Raw genomic sequence first — 17,559 nt, forward strand, 5'->3', positions numbered from 1 at the left:
TCCTCCGCCTGCTCCACATCTCTCCTATTACCTTTTATTAGGCTTGCACTCATGCCTTTGCCTTTCACCACTTCAAAACTGCGCCTACTTCAATATTACCTTCATATGCTCTCTTTGCTTTTCGCCTTCCTCACTACACTAAGTACCATTTTTTAACGCTGTGTACTCACTCTTGCTAAGTACATGTGAACAGATCTTGAAGAAAAAAAACAAAACAAAACATACTTTTCTTTTCTCTTTAATTCAAACCACTTTACAGAAAGTACAATTGTTTACAATGAACAAAGAAGTAGGTAGGTTTCCAATGCTTAATTAGTGTGTAAGAATATTGCAGAATCTGCTGTGCTGTGTACTTTGTAAAAACCACGAGAAGGACTGGCTGAAGAAGAAATGATAAATGTCCTTTTTTTTTCAAGCCTTCTCTCGGCCTGGCTTGGGGGGCGGGGAGACGTGCACTCGCCTTTCCCTTTTGCCTTTTCCTGCTCCAGCCAAGTCCTCCGCCTGCTTGACATCTCTCCTATTACCTTTTATTAGGCTTGCACTCATGCCTTTGCCTTTCACCACTTCAAAACTGCGCCTACTTCAATATTACCTTCATATGCTCTCTTTGCTTTTCGCCTTCCTCACTACACTAAGTACCATTTTTTAACGCTGTGTACTCACTCTTGCTAAGTACATGTGAACAGATCTTGAAGAAAAAAAACAAAACAAAACATACTTTTCTTTTCTCTTTAATTCAAACCACTTTACAGAAAGTACAATTGTTTACAATGAACAAAGAAGTAGGTAGGTTTCCAATGCTTAATTAGTGTGTAAGAATATTGCAGAATCTGCTGTGCTGTGTACTTTGTAAAAACCATGAGAAGGGCGGGCTGGCTGGCTGGCTGGCTGGCTGGCTGGCTGGAGAAGAAATGATAAATGTCCTTTTTTTTAACCGTTCTCTCGGCCGGCCGTTTGGCGTATGATGTGTGGCAGAGCACTCTGGTACAGAGCGCCGCCAGTTCGAACCCCCACGATCTCGCTGCCACGGCCCTAGCTTGGGGGGCGGGGATGCGCATTCGCGTTTCCCCTTTTGCCTTTTCCTGCTCCAGCCAAGTCCTCCGCCTGCTCCACATCTCTCCTATTACCTTTTATTAGGCTTGCACTCATGCCTTTGCCTTTCACCACTTCAAAACTGCGCCTACTTCAATATTACCTTCATATGCTCTCTTTGCTTTTCGCCTTCCTCACTACACTAAGTACCATTTTTTAACGCTGTGTACTCACTCTTGCTAAGTACATGTGAACAGATCTTGAAGAAAAAAAACAAAACAAAACATACTTTTCTTTTCTCTTTAATTCAAACCACTTTACAGAAAGTACAATTGTTTACAATGAACAAAGAAGTAGGTAGGTTTCCAATGCTTAATTAGTGTGTAAGAATATTGCAGAATCTGCTGTGCTGTGTACTTTGTAAAAACCACGAGAAGGACTGGCTGAAGAAGAAATGATAAATGTCCTTTTTTTTTCAAGCCTTCTCTCGGCCTGGCTTGGGGGGCGGGGAGACGTGCACTCGCCTTTCCCTTTTGCCTTTTCCTGCTCCAGCCAAGTCCTCCGCCTGCTTGACATCTCTCCTATTACCTTTTATTAGGCTTGCTGTTGAGCTAGTTAATAGGTATGCCCTCGTTGTCATCTGTTGTGATTTTATTTTGAAAGGATGCTTCCTGTTATGCTGCAGAGTGCACGCGAGAGTTCAATAATAAAAACTAAGTGTTGTTCCGGTGAAAAGCCGATGCCCCACATGTGATTATTCCTCCGTCTAGACAATATAAGTATCTTCAATATTCATGCAGATTCCGCTGGAAGACCCGTCTCTGCTAACAGGTTATGGGCCCAGGAAAACATTGAAGCTACGCCAGGGGAAAGTTTACCACCAGAAAAGTCGCAAAGTACAGCGTGTTCGGTGAGGGCTAGCGTGCTAAGTTAGCACCATGAATAAGCGTGCTGGTGAACCCAGTGGCCGATGGGCAAGGTTGGTTTTTGACGGAGATGAGAAGAATTATGAACTGTGGGAGACAAAATTTTTGGGACATCTTAGATTACAAGGTCTAAAAGACACAATATTGAAAAGTGATGACGACGATGAGGACGACGAAGATAAGAATGCCCAGGCCTATGCAGAGTTAATACAGTTCCTGGATGATAAGAGTTTGTCGCTCGTGATGAGAGAAGCTGCCGATGATGGACGCGAGGCACTGAAAATTTTAAGAGACTATTATGCAGGAAAAGGTAAACCAAGAATTATCAGCCTTTATACCGAACTGACTTCTCTGAAGAAAGCAAGCAGTGAGAGCGTCACGGAGTACATCATACGCGCAGAGACATTTATTACAGCCCTGAGAAATGCTGGAGAGACACTTAGTGATGGTCTGCTTGTAGCGATGGTGTTAAAAGGTTTACCAGAAACATTTAAACCTTTTTCCGTTCACATTACGCAAAGTGAATCAGAAATCAAGTTTGCGGAATTTAAAACGAAACTCCGCAGCTATGAGGACACTGAGAAAATGCGCTTAATGGAACAAGAGGATAACATCATGAAGGCGAGAGTGCAACCCAGCGTGAGACCCGCAGCAGCTGCTAATGACCACAGGAGAGACATGTCAGACATAGTCTGTTTTAAGTGTGGCCAACGGGGACACAAGGCCAGAGCATGCCGCTACAGACAGTGGTGCGGTCACTGTAGGAGCAACACCCATCGAGAGTCGACTTGCAGGAGACGACAACGGAATGATGAAGCACGCATAGCCTCGGAGGAGGGCGACAACGCAGAGAGCGACGACACTTATGTCTTCCGGATGAGCGATGACTACGCGGCACCTCAACAGCCACAAGACATCAGGACCAAAGGCCTAATGGTGGATACTGGCGCAACATCACACATCCTGAATGATAAAACAGCGTTCAAGAAATTTAATGACGACTTCCAGCCGGGAACGCACTGTGTGGAATTAGCTGATGGCACCAGGTGTAAAGGAGTGGCTGAAGGCAGAGGAGATGCAGAGGTGTGCTTGATTGACAGCAGAGGGAGACAGTGTAAAACAACACTGAAAGACGCCCTATGCATTCCCTCATTTCCACAGAATATCTTCTCTGTGAGAGCGGCCACCACGAACGGAGCCACTATCATCTTTAAGAAAGGAAGGAACGTCCTTCAACACAGAGACGGTACAAAGTTTCACATCCATGAGCACAACAGACTTTATTACCTTGAGACTGTAAGTGAGTACGATGATAAGTGTAATAATTGTTTTGATGTGCAGACATGGCATGAAATTTTGGGACATTGCAATCATAGTGACATTCTGAAGCTACAAAATGTGGTTGAAGGTATGAAAATCAAAGGGAAAACTGACAAAGAAAGTTTGAACTGTGAGGTGTGTATTCAGGGAAAATTTGTCCAGACTAGGAATAGAAACCCTGACAGGAGAGCTGAGAAACCTCTCGAGCTGGTACATACGGATCTAGCAGGGCCGATAGATCCAGAATCACGAGATGGACACAGATATGCATTATTGTTTACCGATGACTTTTCCGGTGCAGTATTTGTATATTTTCTCAAAAACAAAAGTGAAACAATGCAAGCAACTGAAATCTTTTTGGCCGATACAGCCCCACTCGGGAAGGTAAAGTGTATCAGGTCAGACAACGGCACAGAGTTCATGGCAAAGAGTTACCAGGTATTGTTAAACAAACATGGAATAAGACATGAAACTTCAGCCCCATATTCCCCTCACCAGAATGGTACAGCGGAACGTGGCTGGAGAACACTTTTTGATATGGGGAGGTGCATGCTTATTGAGAGTGCCATACCAAAGGAATTATGGACGTATGCAGTTCAAACAGCGGCTATCGTGAGAAACAGATGCTTTAACAACCGGACAGGGCAGACACCTTACTTTTTGCTGACTGGGCGGAAGCCCAATCTATCCAGAATGCGAAAGTTTGGGTGTGAGTGTTATGCTTACAAGCAAAACAAGGGTAAGCTGGATTCTAAGTGTACAAAAGGGATTTTTGTAGGCTACGACAAAAACAGTCCAGCATACAAGGTTTATTTCCCAGACAGCGCCAAAGTGCAAAAGTTTAGGCTGGTTAAGTTTGTAACCAAACACAATGAGGAAAAGCAAACACAAACTGATACGACATCTGAGGATGAAGACATACAGGTGAGGGAGAGACCAAACGTGAACAGGGAAAGCCCCAGTACCAGTTCACAGGAACCAGATACTGACAACCAACCAGAAGTGAACAGTCAGATGCCACTTAGTGATGAGACTGAAAACTCCAGAAGGTATCCTTCTAGAACAAGAAAGAAACCAGATTATCTAAATGAATATGAGTCAGGAGAAGACATTGATGATCAAGTGCTGACTAACATAGACTACTGTTACAGACTGATAAGTAACTCACCCGTGACATTCAGTGAAGCTGCAAGGTCACCCAACTCTAGAGAGTGGAAAGCAGCTATGGATGAAGAAATGCAATCCTTAAAAGAGAACAACACCTTTACCCTAACAATCTTACCTGAGGGAAAGAAAGCAGTGGGGGGTAGATGGGTATATGTGAAGAAAAACAGTGGTGATGGATCAGAAAAATATAAAGCACGGTACGTAGCTAAAGGTTACAACCAGTGTTTTGGGATAGACTATGATGAAACTTTTTCTCCGACTGCTAACCTGACAAGCATAAGAGTATTGATGCAGTGTGCAATACAAGAAAACCTGATTTTGCATCAGATGGATGTAAAAACCGCATACTTGCATGCACCAATAGATTTTGAAGTGTATGTTGAGCAGCCAGAAGGCTATGAAGTAAAAGGAAAAACAGATGAGAAACTGGTCTACAAGCTGGAAAAGTCACTTTATGGGCTTAAACAGTCAGGCCGAAACTGGAACAGGACATTACATGACTATTTGATAGAGAACGGTTTCATGCAGAGTCCTGTAGATCATTGTGTTTACACAAGGAAAACAGGAAAAGAAAAAGTGATCATGATCATATGGGTTGATGATATTATTATTGCAGCCAGTGATGAAAGGGTTTTGAAAACTGTGAAGGAAATGCTAACTGCAAGATTCAAAATGAAAGATATGGGGAAACTCAAACATTTTCTTGGTATTGATTTTGAGCAAACCCAAGATTGTGTAAAAATGTTACAAGAGAGATATGTAGAAAACATACTGGAAAGATTTCAAATGCAAGACTGTAAACCAAGATCAACTCCTTGTGAACAAAGGTTGAACTACAATGATGATGCTGAGAAAATGAACAATGTCAGAATGTACAGAGAGGCAGTAGGTAGCCTTATTTACTTGACCTCTTGCACACGACCAGATTTGAGTTTTGTTGTAAGTAAGCTGTCACAGCACTTCAAAGAACCAGCTGTGGAACATTGGACTACTGTGAAACATGTTCTAAGGTACCTGAAACAATCAAAAGACAAGACATTGTGCTACAGGAAAAGTGACAAAGATTTGAGAGTACAAGGTCACAGTGACTCAGACTGGGCTGCGGATGTGACTGACAGGAGGAGTACTACAGGTTACTGCGTAAGCCTGAATGAAGGAGGTACTTTGGTGTCATGGCGAACAAAGAAGCAGCCAACTGTTGCCTTGTCAACTTGTGAAGCAGAGTACATAGCTTTGGCAGCAACAACACAAGAATGTTTGTACTTGACACAACTGTTGCAAAGCATGTATGAGCATCAAAAGAGACCGCCAAAGATTTTTGAGGACAATCAAGGGACTATTGCATTGGCAAAGAATCCTGTTAACAGACAGAGGTGTAAGCATATCGATATCAAATATCATTTTGTGAGATCAACAGTTAATGCTGGAAATTTGATATTGGAGTATTGTCCGACAGGTCTGATGGTGGCCGATGTTATGACAAAGCCAGCAACAAAGGGGAAGTTATTGAAGTTTGAGAAATATATGTTTGGAGTGTAAACAAATAGTAAAGAAAAACTGTTTCTTTTGGAATGCATGTAAAGCTGACAACGTGAGTGCAAGTGGGGGTGTTGAGCTAGTTAATAGGTATGCCCTCGTTGTCATCTGTTGTGATTTTATTTTGAAAGGATGCTTCCTGTTATGCTGCAGAGTGCACGCGAGAGTTCAATAATAAAAACTAAGTGTTGTTCCGGTGAAAAGCCGATGCCCCACATGTGATTATTCCTCCGTCTAGACAATATAAGTATCTTCAATATTCATGCAGATTCCGCTGGAAGACCCGTCTCTGCTAACACTTGCACTCATGCCTTTGCCTTTCACCACTTCAAAACTGCGCCTACTTCAATATTACCTTCATATGCTCTCTTTGCTTTTCGCCTTCCTCACTACACTAAGTACCATTTTTTAACGCTGTGTACTCACTCTTGCTAAGTACATGTGAACAGATCTTGAAGAAAAAAAACAAAACAAAACATACTTTTCTTTTCTCTTTAATTCAAACCACTTTACAGAAAGTACAATTGTTTACAATGAACAAAGAAGTAGGTAGGTTTCCAATGCTTAATTAGTGTGTAAGAATATTGCAGAATCTGCTGTGCTGTGTACTTTGTAAAAACCATGAGAAGGGCGGGCTGGCTGGCTGGCTGGAGAAGAAATGATAAATGTCCTTTTTTTTAACCGTTCTCTCGGCCGGCCGTTTGGCGTATGATGTGTGGCAGAGCACTCTGGTACAGAGCGCCGCCAGTTCGAACCCCCACGATCTCGCTGCCACGGCCCTAGCTTGGGGGGCGGGGATGCGCATTCGCGTTTCCCCTTTTGCCTTTTCCTGCTCCAGCCAAGTCCTCCGCCTGCTCCACATCTCTCCTATTACCTTTTATTAGGCTTGCACTCATGCCTTTGCCTTTCACCACTTCAAAACTGCGCCTACTTCAATATTACCTTCATATGCTCTCTTTGCTTTTCGCCTTCCTCACTACACTAAGTACCATTTTTTAACGCTGTGTACTCACTCTTGCTAAGTACATGTGAACAGATCTTGAAGAAAAAAAACAAAACAAAACATACTTTTCTTTTCTCTTTAATTCAAACCACTTTACAGAAAGTACAATTGTTTACAATGAACAAAGAAGTAGGTAGGTTTCCAATGCTTAATTAGTGTGTAAGAATATTGCAGAATCTGCTGTGCTGTGTACTTTGTAAAAACCATGAGAAGGGCGGGCTGGCTGGCTGGCTGGCTGGCTGGCTGGCTGGAGAAGAAATGATAAATGTCCTTTTTTTTAACCATTCTCTCGGCCGGCCGTTTGGCGTATGATGTGTGGCAGAGCACTCTGGTACAGAGCGCCGCCAGTTCGAACCCCCACGATCTCGCTGCCACGGCCCTAGCTTGGGGGGCGGGGATGCGCATTCGCGTTTCCCATTTTGCCTTTTCCTGCTCCAGCCAAGTCCTCCGCCTGCTCCACATCTCTCCTATTACCTTTTATTAGGCTTGCACTCATGCCTTTGCCTTTCACCACTTCAAAACTGCGCCTACTTCAATATTACCTTCATATGCTCTCTTTGCTTTTCGCCTTCCTCACTACACTAAGTACCATTTTTTAACGCTGTGTACTCACTCTTGCTAAGTACATGTGAACAGATCTTGAAGAAAAAAAACAAAACAAAACATACTTTTCTTTTCTCTTTAATTCAAACCACTTTACAGAAAGTACAATTGTTTACAATGAACAAAGAAGTAGGTAGGTTTCCAATGCTTAATTAGTGTGTAAGAATATTGCAGAATCTGCTGTGCTGTGTACTTTGTAAAAACCATGAGAAGGGCGGGCTGGCTGGCTGGCTGGCTGGAGAAGAAATGATAAATGTCCTTTTTTTTAACCGTTCTCTCGGCCGGCCGTTTGGCGTATGATGTGTGGCAGAGCACTCTGGTACAGAGCGCCGCCAGTTCGAACCCCCACGATCTCGCTGCCACGGCCCTAGCTTGGGGGGCGGGGATGCGCATTCGCGTTTCCCCTTTTGCCTTTTCCTGCTCCAGCCAAGTCCTCCGCCTGCTCCACATCTCTCCTATTACCTTTTATTAGGCTTGCACTCATGCCTTTGCCTTTCACCACTTCAAAACTGCGCCTACTTCAATATTACCTTCATATGCTCTCTTTGCTTTTCGCCTTCCTCACTACACTAAGTACCATTTTTTAACGCTGTGTACTCACTCTTGCTAAGTACATGTGAACAGATCTTGAAGAAAAAAAACAAAACAAAACATACTTTTCTTTTCTCTTTAATTCAAACCACTTTACAGAAAGTACAATTGTTTACAATGAACAAAGAAGTAGGTAGGTTTCCAATGCTTAATTAGTGTGTAAGAATATTGCAGAATCTGCTGTGCTGTGTACTTTGTAAAAACCATGAGAAGGGCTGGCTGAAGAAGAAATGATAAATGTCCTTATTTTTTCAAGCCTTCTCTCGGCCTGGCTTGGGGGGCGGGGAGACGTGCACTCGCCTTTCCCTTTTGCCTTTTCCTGCTCCAGCCAAGTCCTCCGCCTGCTCCACATCTCTCCTATTACCTTTTATTAGGCTTGCACTCATGCCTTTGCCTTTCACCACTTCAAAACTGCGCCTACTTCAATATTACCTTCATATGCTCTCTTTGCTTTTCGCCTTCCTCACTACACTAAGTACCATTTTTTAACGCTGTGTACTCACTCTTGCTAAGTACATGTGAACAGATCTTGAAGAAAAAAAACAAAACAAAACATACTTTTCTTTTCTCTTTAATTCAAACCACTTTACAGAAAGTACAATTGTTTACAATGAACAAAGAAGTAGGTAGGTTTCCAATGCTTAATTAGTGTGTAAGAATATTGCAGAATCTGCTGTGCTGTGTACTTTGTAAAAACCATGAGAAGGGCGGGCTGGCTGGCTGGCTGGCTGGCTGGCTGGCTGGAGAAGAAATGATAAATGTCCTTTTTTTTAACCATTCTCTCGGCCGGCCGTTTGGCGTATGATGTGTGGCAGAGCACTCTGGTACAGAGCGCCGCCAGTTCGAACCCCCACGATCTCGCTGCCACGGCCCTAGCTTGGGGGGCGGGGATGCGCATTCGCGTTTCCCATTTTGCCTTTTCCTGCTCCAGCCAAGTCCTCCGCCTGCTCCACATCTCTCCTATTACCTTTTATTAGGCTTGCACTCATGCCTTTGCCTTTCACCACTTCAAAACTGCGCCTACTTCAATATTACCTTCATATGCTCTCTTTGCTTTTCGCCTTCCTCACTACACTAAGTACCATTTTTTAACGCTGTGTACTCACTCTTGCTAAGTACATGTGAACAGATCTTGAAGAAAAAAAACAAAACAAAACATACTTTTCTTTTCTCTTTAATTCAAACCACTTTACAGAAAGTACAATTGTTTACAATGAACAAAGAAGTAGGTAGGTTTCCAATGCTTAATTAGTGTGTAAGAATATTGCAGAATCTGCTGTGCTGTGTACTTTGTAAAAACCATGAGAAGGGCGGGCTGGCTGGCTGGCTGGCTGGAGAAGAAATGATAAATGTCCTTTTTTTTAACCGTTCTCTCGGCCGGCCGTTTGGCGTATGATGTGTGGCAGAGCACTCTGGTACAGAGCGCCGCCAGTTCGAACCCCCACGATCTCGCTGCCACGGCCCTAGCTTGGGGGGCGGGGATGCGCATTCGCGTTTCCCCTTTTGCCTTTTCCTGCTCCAGCCAAGTCCTCCGCCTGCTCCACATCTCTCCTATTACCTTTTATTAGGCTTGCACTCATGCCTTTGCCTTTCACCACTTCAAAACTGCGCCTACTTCAATATTACCTTCATATGCTCTCTTTGCTTTTCGCCTTCCTCACTACACTAAGTACCATTTTTTAACGCTGTGTACTCACTCTTGCTAAGTACATGTGAACAGATCTTGAAGAAAAAAAACAAAACAAAACATACTTTTCTTTTCTCTTTAATTCAAACCACTTTACAGAAAGTACAATTGTTTACAATGAACAAAGAAGTAGGTAGGTTTCCAATGCTTAATTAGTGTGTAAGAATATTGCAGAATCTGCTGTGCTGTGTACTTTGTAAAAACCATGAGAAGGGCTGGCTGAAGAAGAAATGATAAATGTCCTTTTTTTTTCAAGCCTTCTCTCGGCCTGGCTTGGGGGGCGGGGAGACGTGCACTCGCCTTTCCCTTTTGCCTTTTCCTGCTCCAGCCAAGTCCTCCGCCTGCTCCACATCTCTCCTATTACCTTTTATTAGGCTTGCACTCATGCCTTTGCCTTTCACCACTTCAAAACTGCGCCTACTTCAATATTACCTTCATATGCTCTCTTTGCTTTTCGCCTTCCTCACTACACTAAGTACCATTTTTTAACGCTGTGTACTCACTCTTGCTAAGTACATGTGAACAGATCTTGAAGAAAAAAAACAAAACAAAACATACTTTTCTTTTCTCTTTAATTCAAACCACTTTACAGAAAGTACAATTGTTTACAATGAACAAAGAAGTAGGTAGGTTTCCAATGCTTAATTAGTGTGTAAGAATATTGCAGAATCTGCTGTGCTGTGTACTTTGTAAAAACCATGAGAAGGGCGGGCTGGCTGGCTGGCTGGCTGGAGAAGAAATGATAAATGTCCTTTTTTTTAACCGTTCTCTCGGCCGGCCGTTTGGCGTATGATGTGTGGCAGAGCACTCTGGTACAGAGCGCCGCCAGTTCGAACCCCCACGATCTCGCTGCCACGGCCCTAGCTTGGGGGGCGGGGATGCGCATTCGCGTTTCCCCTTTTGCCTTTTCCTGCTCCAGCCAAGTCCTCCGCCTGCTCCACATCTCTCCTATTACCTTTTATTAGGCTTGCACTCATGCCTTTGCCTTTCACCACTTCAAAACTGCGCCTACTTCAATATTACCTTCATATGCTCTCTTTGCTTTTCGCCTTCCTCACTACACTAAGTACCATTTTTTAACGCTGTGTACTCACTCTTGCTAAGTACATGTGAACAGATCTTGAAGAAAAAAAACAAAACAAAACATACTTTTCTTTTCTCTTTAATTCAAACCACTTTACAGAAAGTACAATTGTTTACAATGAACAAAGAAGTAGGTAGGTTTCCAATGCTTAATTAGTGTGTAAGAATATTGCAGAATCTGCTGTGCTGTGTACTTTGTAAAAACCATGAGAAGGGCGGGCTGGCTGGCTGGCTGGCTGGAGAAGAAATGATAAATGTCCTTTTTTTTAACCGTTCTCTCGGCCGGCCGTTTGGCGTATGATGTGTGGCAGAGCACTCTGGTACAGAGCGCCGCCAGTTCGAACCCCCACGATCTCGCTGCCACGGCCCTAGCTTGGGGGGCGGGGATGCGCATTCGCGTTTCCCCTTTTGCCTTTTCCTGCTCCAGCCAAGTCCTCCGCCTGCTCCACATCTCTCCTATTACCTTTTATTAGGCTTGCACTCATGCCTTTGCCTTTCACCACTTCAAAACTGCGCCTACTTCAATATTACCTTCATATGCTCTCTTTGCTTTTCGCCTTCCTCACTACACTAAGTACCATTTTTTAACGCTGTGTACTCACTCTTGCTAAGTACATGTGAACAGATCTTGAAGAAAAAAAACAAAACAAAACATACTTTTCTTTTCTCTTTAATTCAAACCACTTTACAGAAAGTACAATTGTTTACAATGAACAAAGAAGTAGGTAGGTTTCCAATGCTTAATTAGTGTGTAAGAATATTGCAGAATCTGCTGTGCTGTGTACTTTGTAAAAACCATGAGAAGGGCGGGCTGGCTGGCTGGCTGGCTGGAGAAGAAATGATAAATGTCCTTTTTTTTAACCGTTCTCTCGGCCGGCCGTTTGGCGTATGATGTGTGGCAGAGCACTCTGGTACAGAGCGCCGCCAGTTCGAACCCCCACGATCTCGCTGCCACGGCCCTAGCTTGGGGGGCGGGGATGCGCATTCGCGTTTCCCCTTTTGCCTTTTCCTGCTCCAGCCAAGTCCTCCGCCTGCTCCACATCTCTCCTATTACCTTTTATTAGGCTTGCACTCATGCCTTTGCCTTTCACCACTTCAAAACTGCGCCTACTTCAATATTACCTTCATATGCTCTCTTTGCTTTTCGCCTTCCTCACTACACTAAGTACCATTTTTTAACGCTGTGTACTCACTCTTGCTAAGTACATGTGAACAGATCTTGAAGAAAAAAAACAAAACAAAACATACTTTTCTTTTCTCTTTAATTCAAACCACTTTACAGAAAGTACAATTGTTTACAATGAACAAAGAAGTAGGTAGGTTTCCAATGCTTAATTAGTGTGTAAGAATATTGCAGAATCTGCTGTGCTGTGTACTTTGTAAAAACCATGAGAAGGGCTGGCTGAAGAAGAAATGATAAATGTCCTTTTTTTTTCAAGCCTTCTCTCGGCCTGGCTTGGGGGGCGGGGAGACGTGCACTCGCCTTTCCCTTTTGCCTTTTCCTGCTCCAGCCAAGTCCTCCGCCTGCTCCACATCTCTCCTATTACCTTTTATTAGGCTTGCACTCATGCCTTTGCCTTTCACCACTTCAAAACTGCGCCTACTTCAATATTACCTTCATATGCTCTCTTTGCTTTTCGCCTTCCTCACTACACTAAGTACCATTTTTTAACGCTGTGTACTCACTCTTGCTAAGTACATGTGAACAGATCTTGAAGAAAAAAAACAAAACAAAACATACTTTTCTTTTCTCTTTAATTCAAACCACTTTACAGAAAGTACAATTGTTTACAATGAACAAAGAAGTAGGTAGGTTTCCAATGCTTAATTAGTGTGTAAGAATATTGCAGAATCTGCTGTGCTGTGTACTTTGTAAAAACCATGAGAAGGGCGGGCTGGCTGGCTGGCTGGCTGGCTGGCTGGAGAAGAAATGATAAATGTCCTTTTTTTTAACCATTCTCTCGGCCGGCCGTTTGGCGTATGATGTGTGGCAGAGCACTCTGGTACAGAGCGCCGCCAGTTCGAACCCCCACGATCTCGCTGCCACGGCCCTAGCTTGGGGGGCGGGGATGCGCATTCGCGTTTGCCTTTTCCTGCTCCAGCCAAGTCCTCCGCCTGCTCCACATCTCTCCTATTACCTTTTATTAGGCTTGCACTCATGCCTTTGCCTTTCACCACTTCAAAACTGCGCCTACTTCAATATTACCTTCATATGCTCTCTTTGCTTTTCGCCTTCCTCACTACACTAAGTACCATTTTTTAACGCTGTGTACTCACTCTTGCTAAGTACATGTGAACAGATCTTGAAGAAAAAAAACAAAACAAAACATACTTTTCTTTTCTCTTTAATTCAAACCACTTTACAGAAAGTACAATTGTTTACAATGAACAAAGAAGTAGGTAGGTTTCCAATGCTTAATTAGTGTGTAAGAATATTGCAGAATCTGCTGTGCTGTGTACTTTGTAAAAACCATGAGAAGGGCGGGCTGGCTGGCTGGCTGGCTGGAGAAGAAATGATAAATGTCCTTTTTTTTAACCGTTCTCTCGGCCGGCCGTTTGGCGTATGATGTGTGGCAGAGCACTCTGGTACAGAGCGCCGCCAGTTCGAACCCCCACGATCTCGCTGCCACGGCCCTAGCTTGGGGGGCGGGGATGCGCATTCGCGTTTCCCCTTTTGCCTTTTCCTGCTCCAGCCAAGTCCTCCGCCTGCTCCACATCTCTCCTATTACCTTTTATTAGGCTTGCACTCATGCCTTTGCCTTTCACCACTTCAAAACTGCGCCTACTTCAATATTACCTTCATATGCTCTCTTTGCTTTTCGCCTTCCTCACTACACTAAGTACCATTTTTTAACGCTGTGTACTCACTCTTGCTAAGTACATGTGAACAGATCTTGAAGAAAAAAAACAAAACAAAACATACTTTTCTTTTCTCTTTAATTCAAACCACTTTACAGAAAGTACAATTGTTTACAATGAACAAAGAAGTAGGTAGGTTTCCAATGCTTAATTAGTGTGTAAGAATATTGCAGAATCTGCTGTGCTGTGTACTTTGTAAAAACCATGAGAAGGGCTGGCTGAAGAAGAAATGATAAATGTCCTTTTTTTTTCAAGCCTTCTCTCGGCCTGGCTTGGGGGGCGGGGAGACGTGCACTCGCCTTTCCCTTTTGCCTTTTCCTGCTCCAGCCAAGTCCTCCGCCTGCTCCACATCTCTCCTATTACCTTTTATTAGGCTTGCACTCATGCCTTTGCCTTTCACCACTTCAAAACTGCGCCTACTTCAATATTACCTTCATATGCTCTCTTTGCTTTTCGCCTTCCTCACTACACTAAGTACCATTTTTTAACGCTGTGTACTCACTCTTGCTAAGTACATGTGAACAGATCTTGAAGAAAAAAAACAAAACAAAACATACTTTTCTTTTCTCTTTAATTCAAACCACTTTACAGAAAGTACAATTGTTTACAATGAACAAAGAAGTAGGTAGGTTTCCAATGCTTAATTAGTGTGTAAGAATATTGCAGAATCTGCTGTGCTGTGTACTTTGTAAAAACCATGAGAAGGGCGGGCTGGCTGGCTGGCTGGCTGGAGAAGAAATGATAAATGTCCTTTTTTTTAACCGTTCTCTCGGCCGGCCGTTTGGCGTATGATGTGTGGCAGAGCACTCTGGTACAGAGCGCCGCCAGTTCGAACCCCCACGATCTCGCTGCCACGGCCCTAGCTTGGGGGGCGGGGATGCGCATTCGCGTTTCCCCTTTTGCCTTTTCCTGCTCCAGCCAAGTCCTCCGCCTGCTCCACATCTCTCCTATTACCTTTTATTAGGCTTGCACTCATGCCTTTGCCTTTCACCACTTCAAAACTGCGCCTACTTCAATATTACCTTCATATGCTCTCTTTGCTTTTCGCCTTCCTCACTACACTAAGTACCATTTTTTAACGCTGTGTACTCACTCTTGCTAAGTACATGTGAACAGATCTTGAAGAAAAAAAACAAAACAAAACATACTTTTCTTTTCTCTTTAATTCAAACCACTTTACAGAAAGTACAATTGTTTACAATGAACAAAGAAGTAGGTAGGTTTCCAATGCTTAATTAGTGTGTAAGAATATTGCAGAATCTGCTGTGCTGTGTACTTTGTAAAAACCATGAGAAGGGCTGGCTGAAGAAGAAATGATAAATGTCCTTATTTTTTCAAGCCTTCTCTCGGCCTGGCTTGGGGGGCGGGGAGACGTGCACTCGCCTTTCCCTTTTGCCTTTTCCTGCTCCAGCCAAGTCCTCCGCCTGCTCCACATCTCTCCTATTACCTTTTATTAGGCTTGCACTCATGCCTTTGCCTTTCACCACTTCAAAACTGCGCCTACTTCAATATTACCTTCATATGCTCTCTTTGCTTTTCGCCTTCCTCACTACACTAAGTACCATTTTTTAACGCTGTGTACTCACTCTTGCTAAGTACATGTGAACAGATCTTGAAGAAAAAAAACAAAACAAAACATACTTTTCTTTTCTCTTTAATTCAAACCACTTTACAGAAAGTACAATTGTTTACAATGAACAAAGAAGTAGGTAGGTTTCCAATGCTTAATTAGTGTGTAAGAATATTGCAGAATCTGCTGTGCTGTGTACTTTGTAAAAACCATGAGAAGGGCGGGCTGGCTGGCTGGCTGGCTGGAGAAGAAATGATAAATGTCCTTTTTTTTAACCATTCTCTCGGCCGGCCGTTTGGCGTATGATGTGTGGCAGAGCACTCTGGTACAGAGCGCCGCCAGTTCGAACCCCCACGATCTCGCTGCCACGGCCCTAGCTTGGGGGGCGGGGATGCGCATTCGCGTTTCCCATTTTGCCTTTTCCTGCTCCAGCCAAGTCCTCCGCCTGCTCCACATCTCTCCTATTACCTTTTATTAGGCTTGCACTCATGCCTTTGCCTTTCACCACTTCAAAACTGCGCCTACTTCAATATTACCTTCATATGCTCTCTTTGCTTTTCGCCTTCCTCACTACACTAAGTACCATTTTTTAACGCTGTGTACTCACTCTTGCTAAGTACATGTGAACAGATCTTGAAGAAAAAAAACAAAACAAAACATACTTTTCTTTTCTCTTTAATTCAAACCACTTTACAGAAAGTACAATTGTTTACAATGAACAAAGAAGTAGGTAGGTTTCCAATGCTTAATTAGTGTGTAAGAATATTGCAGAATCTGCTGTGCTGTGTACTTTGTAAAAACCATGAGAAGGGCTGGCTGAAGAAGAAATGATAAATGTCCTTTTTTTTTCAAGCCTTCTCTCGGCCTGGCTTGGGGGGCGGGGAGACGTGCACTCGCCTTTCCCTTTTGCCTTTTCCTGCTCCAGCCAAGTCCTCCGCCTGCTCCACATCTCTCCTATTACCTTTTATTAGGCTTGCACTCATGCCTTTGCCTTTCACCACTTCAAAACTGCGCCTACTTCAATATTACCTTCATATGCTCTCTTTGCTTTTCGCCTTCCTCACTACACTAAGTACCATTTTTTAACGCTGTGTACTCACTCTTGCTAAGTACATGTGAACAGATCTTGAAGAAAAAAAACAAAACAAAACATACTTTTCTTTTCTCTTTAATTCAAACCACTTTACAGAAAGTACAATTGTTTACAATGAACAAAGAAGTAGGTAGGTTTCCAATGCTTAATTAGTGTGTAAGAATATTGCAGAATCTGCTGTGCTGTGTACTTTGTAAAAACCATGAGAAGGGCGGGCTGGCTGGCTGGCTGGCTGGCTGGCTGGAGAAGAAATGATAAATGTCCTTTTTTTTAACCGTTCTCTCGGCCGGCCGTTTGGCGTATGATGTGTGGCAGAGCACTCTGGTACAGAGCGCCGCCAGTTCGAACCCCCACGATCTCGCTGCCACGGCCCTAGCTTGGGGGGCGGGGATGCGCATTCGCGTTTCCCCTTTTGCCTTTTCCTGCTCCAGCCAAGTCCTCCGCCTGCTCCACATCTCTCCTATTACCTTTTATTAGGCTTGCACTCATGCCTTTGCCTTTCACCACTTCAAAACTGCGCCTACTTCAATATTACCTTCATATGCTCTCTTTGCTTTTCGCCTTCCTCACTACACTAAGTACCATTTTTTAACGCTGTGTACTCACTCTTGCTAAGTACATGTGAACAGATCTTGAAGAAAAAAAACAAAACAAAACATACTTTTCTTTTCTCTTTAATTCAAACCACTTTACAGAAAGTACAATTGTTTACAATGAACAAAGAAGTAGGTAGGTTTCCAATGCTTAATTAGTGTGTAAGAATATTGCAGAATCTGCTGTGCTGTGTACTTTGTAAAAACCATGAGAAGGGCGGGCTGGCTGGCTGGCTGGCTGGAGAAGAAATGATAAATGTCCTTTTTTTTAACCGTTCTCTCGGCCGGCCGTTTGGCGTATGATGTGTGGCAGAGCACTCTGGTACAGAGCGCCGCCAGTTCGAACCCCCACGATCTCGCTGCCACGGCCCTAGCTTGGGGGGCAGGGATGCGCATTCGCGTTTCCCCTTTTGCCTTTTCCTGCTCCAGCCAAGTCCTCCGCCTGCTCCACATCTCTCCTATTACCTTTTATTAGGCTTGCACTCATGCCTTTGCC

This window comes from Maylandia zebra, linkage group LG19 (assembly GCF_041146795.1).
Source record: "Maylandia zebra isolate NMK-2024a linkage group LG19, Mzebra_GT3a, whole genome shotgun sequence".
In the NCBI taxonomy this organism is placed as follows: Eukaryota; Metazoa; Chordata; class Actinopteri; order Cichliformes; family Cichlidae; genus Maylandia; species Maylandia zebra.